Genomic DNA, 4680 nt, shown 5'->3' with positions numbered 1-4680 from the left:
ACTAAGAATTGTTGTTTTCTATTGTTTGAATTAATTAAACTTGTTTGCTCATTGCTCTTTATTTTGATTTGAAACCACAAAACCCCCAATTTAAATTGTTTGTTCAATTAATGCCTTCAACACGTTTAATGAAGATTAATAGCCAATGTTCACGAGAGACAATCTAGGGTAACCCTAGTACTACATTAAGTTGTTTAAATTTTGATGAGGATTTACGACCAATCTTTTAAACACCTCAAGGAAAAACACATCATCATCAAATTGGCGCCATTGCTGGGGACATTGGTGTTGATTTTTCATAAATATGTTATTTGCTCTGTTTTCATTATCATTTTTTGCACTCTACTTTGTTTTTGCTGCATAATTTGTGCTTATGAGTTGCATATTTTTGTTCCATAGTTTGCAATTTCTTTTTATTTTTGTTGTTTGGTGTTAATGCTTTATTTTACTGCCCCCTAGATGTTAGTTTTTCTGCATAATTGTCATCTGAATTTTTCTGCATTTTTACTGCTTCATTAGTTTACTTCTTTTCAATTTTCCATAGCTAATTCCTAATGAATGACCAGATCAAATCCGGGAGATTTATATCCTTTAGATACTAAAATTGATAGGACATTCCATAGGAATCTTAAGAACCTTAATAGACAAAACTCTGCATATACTAAGGAACCATCTTCACCATCTTCTCCATCTTCTCCATCTTCTCCATCTTCCATATATTCTTCTCTGCATTCTTTAAATTTTGAACCTTTAGAAATGGCAGAAAATGACCTAACACTTAAGGAGCTTGCTGCGCCGGATGTGACTTACCAGACTTTGTGTATCCAATACCCAGATGTGGATGCCTTTTTTGTTCTTAAATCTGGCCTAATCCATCTTTTGCCTAAATTTCATGGTCTTGCAGGTGAAGATCCACATAAACACCTCAAGGAATTTCATATTGTTTGCTCTACAATGAGACCACAAGGTGTGCCTGAAGAGCATGTGAAATTGATGGCTTTTCCGTTCTCTCTTATAGATTTGGCTAAAGATTGGCTGTATTATTTTCCACCTGGCTCTATTACAAGTTAGGACACCCTCAAGAGATTGTTCCTGGAAAAATTTTTCCCTGCCTCAAGGGCTGCCTCAATAAGAAAGGAAATATGTGGTATTAGGCAGCTGGAGAGGGAAAGTTTGTATGAATATTGGGAGCGTTTCAAGAGACTTTGTGCTAGCTACCCCCATCATCAGATAAGTGACCAGCTCCTAATCCAATATTTCTATGAGGGCTTACACCCAATGGATAAGAGCATGATCGACGCAGCTAGTAGGGGAGCCCTAGTTGACAAGACTCCCGCTGCTGCTAGAAATCTCATTGAGAATATGGCAGCTAACTCTCAACAGTTTGCTACAAGGCAAAATTCCATCATGTTCAGGAGTGTCAATGAAATTCAAACTTCAGATTCACACAAGCTAGAGCATAAGCTAGATGAGTTAGCTTCTATGGTAAAATAGTTGGCATCTATCCAAAAGAATTCTGCTGCATATACACCTCCACCTCCATCCATTTCAGCCATGCTTTGTGGGATTTGTTCATCTACGGATCACTTCACTGATAGTTACCCCACATTGCAAGAAACTGAATCTTCGAAAGGTAATCCTCAAGCTTATGCTGCTAATATTTATTCTAATAAATTTCCTTTTCAGCAGCCACAACAACAACAAAGCTGGGATTTATCTTCTAATAGATATAATCCCGGTTGGAGGAACCATCCTAACTTAAGGTGGGGAGGAAATGCACAACATCAAGGCTCTAGCCAACCAACCAACAACCATTTCTAATCGCATCAAGCTGGACAAAGCAAGCCATATTCAGCCCAGCAACATCACCATCCATCATCTTCATCTCAACAGCACCATCAAACATCCTCTTCACTGGCTCCTGCACCTCAAAAGAGTGAATCATCCTTGGAAGACCTTGTGAAGCAACTCACTATGAATAATCTCAATTTCCAGTAACAAAGTCAGGCTTTCTAACAACAGACTCAAGCAAGTATTAAGACCTTGGAGAATCAAATGAGTCAACTTACTTCATCCCTGAATCAACTTCAATCTCAAGGTTCAGGCAATCTCTCTGCACAAACGGTAACAAACCCAAAGAATGTGAGTGCCATTACCTTGAGATCTGGTAAGGTGATGCAAGAGCCAGAAATGCCTAAGAAGAAGGATCCTAGTTGCACTTTAGCTGCAGAAGGTGAAGGAGGAGAGGTTGGGAGCCAAGATCAGCCTGTACCTACACCCACACCATGTCAACCAAAAGTGGTAGACAAAGAAGAGAGGTCCATTCCTATTCCCTTTCCTCAAAGAATGGTTCAGCCCAGCAAGAAGTAAGAAAAGGTTGACAAAGAAATTCTGGATACTTTCAGAAGGTTGAAGTCAATATCCCCTTGTTAGATGCTATTAAGCAAATCCCAAAGTACACCAAATTCCTTAAGGACTTGTGCACTCATAGAAGGCGACTAAAGGGTAATGAAAGAGTGAACATGGGGAGGAATGTACCAGCCCTTTTTGAGAGGCAGAAAACTTCCATGCCTGAGAAATGCAAAGATCCAGGGACGTTTACTATTCCTTGCATTATAGGCAACAATAGGATAGATAATGCCATGCTTGATTTAGGTGCATCTATTAATGTTATGCCTTTATCTATCTTCACATCTTTGTCTGTTGGACCATTGCAGCCCACAGGTGTCATCATCCAGTTAGCAAATAACTGCACCACTAATCCAGCTGGCCTTGTGGAGGATGTTCTAGTGAGAGTGAATGACTTGATCTTTCCTGCTGACTTCTACATCTTGGACATGCAAGAAGAAGAGCCAATAAAAGGAGCTACACCAATCATCTTAGGGAGACCATTCTTAAAGATGGCCAAGACCAAAATTGATGTGCATGCTGGAACTCTCATTATGGAGTTCAGAGAGAGTATGGTTCGCTTCAACATACTAGATGCTATGAAGCACTCACCTAAGGAACATTCAGCTTTCCACATTCATGTTCTTGATAGCTTGATAGATGATAGTTTTGTTGAATTTTTAGGAGACTCTTTTGTTGATTTTTCTGATTGTGTAGATACCATAGATACTAAAATTTATGAATATTGTACTAATTCATCTTTGTGTGATATTTGTATTGCTGATTTTCTGGATTTAGATTCTGCAACTTCTGATATTAATGACATTGAAAAATCAAAAGGGACAGAATATGGTTCATTGAGTACAACAAGTATAATTGAATCTAACCCTTGTGGTTTAAATGTTGCAGAAATCATTTCAAATGAAAGTGCTAAAGCACTGCCTTCAGTTGAGCAGCCTCCCACCTTGGAGCTTAAACCCTTGCCTGAGCATTTAAAATATGCTTATTTGGAAGCAGGTGAGAAGCTCCCTGTGATCATATCCATTGAGCTTGACAAGGACCAAGAGGAGCAGTTGCTCGATGTAATTCGGAAGCATAGAAAGGCTATTGGATGGACCTTGGCTGACATCCCTAGAATCAGCCCTTCCCTGTGTATGCACCAGATTTTGTTGGAAGAAGAATCCAAGCCAGTGAGACAGCCCCAGAAGAGGGTAAATCTGATCATATTGGAGGTGGTGAAGAAGGAGATCATCAAACTACTCCAGGCAGGCATCATCTACCCGATATCAGATAGCACATGGGTGAGCCCAGTGCAGGTGGTGCCCAAAAAGTCAGGGATTATAGTGGTGAAGACTGAGAAGGATGAGCTCTTGTCCACTAGAGTGCAGAACAGTTGGAGAGTCTGCATTGATTATAGGAGGCTCAACCAGGCGACCAGGAAAGACCACTTTCCTCTACCTTTCATAGATCAGATGCTGAAGCGCCTGGCAGGTAAGTCTTACTACTATTTCCTAGATTGATTCTTTGGTTATTTTCAAATATGCATAACTCCTGAGGATCAGGAGAAGACCACTTTTACATGCCCATTTGGTACATTTGCATATAGGAGAATGCCATTCGGGCTTTGCAATTCTCTCGGTACATTTCAAAGATGCATGTTGAGCATGTTTTTTGATTTGGTTGAGCATTGTATTGAAGTATTCATGGATGACTTCACTGTATATGGGTCATCATTTTCTGCATGTTCAGGAAACTTGGATAGAGTTTTGCAAAGATGTATAGAGACTCCTTGTTCTGAACTTTGAGAAATGTCATTTTATGGTTAGGCAGGGGGTAGTCTTAGGACATATAATATCTGAGAAGGGAATTGAGGTAGATCCTGCTAAGCTTAATGTCATTTCACAGCTTTCTTACCCCTTTTTTGTGCGAGAGGTGCGTGCATTTCTTGGCCATGCAGGTTTGTACAGGCGTTTTATCAAGGATTTTTCCAAGATAGCCCTTCCTCTCTCCAAGTTGCTACAGAAAGATATTGATTTTGAGTTTGGAGCCAAGTTTAAAGAGGCGTTTAATTGTCTTAAGACAGCCTTGACTACAACCCGCATCATTCAGCCACCAAACTGGACACTTCCATTTGAGCTCATGTGTGACGCATCCAATTTTACTGTGGGTGCTATCTTAGCACAGCTGTTTGGTAAGGATCCACATGTCATTTATTATGCATCCAGGACTTTGGATCCTGCACAGTGTAACTATACCACAACTGAAAAGGAACTATTGGCCATAGTATTTGCT

General features: G+C 39.9%; 1 non-coding gene across 1 annotated transcript; it reads right to left on the bottom strand.

Annotated features, from left to right (window-relative positions):
- Nucleotides 1–1127: 1127 nt before the first annotated feature.
- LOC113848639 lies at nucleotides 1128–1232 on the bottom strand. Its single transcript, XR_003501903.1, has one exon. It is a non-coding gene; the product is annotated as a small nucleolar RNA R71 (small nucleolar RNA).
- Nucleotides 1233–4680: the final 3448 nt, after the last annotated feature.

The sequence above is a fragment of the Abrus precatorius genome, unplaced genomic scaffold (assembly GCF_003935025.1).
Source record: "Abrus precatorius isolate BTA unplaced genomic scaffold, Abrus_2018 Scaffold8, whole genome shotgun sequence".
In the NCBI taxonomy this organism is placed as follows: Eukaryota; Viridiplantae; Streptophyta; class Magnoliopsida; order Fabales; family Fabaceae; genus Abrus; species Abrus precatorius.
This window is presented reverse-complemented; position numbering and strand designations above follow the sequence as displayed.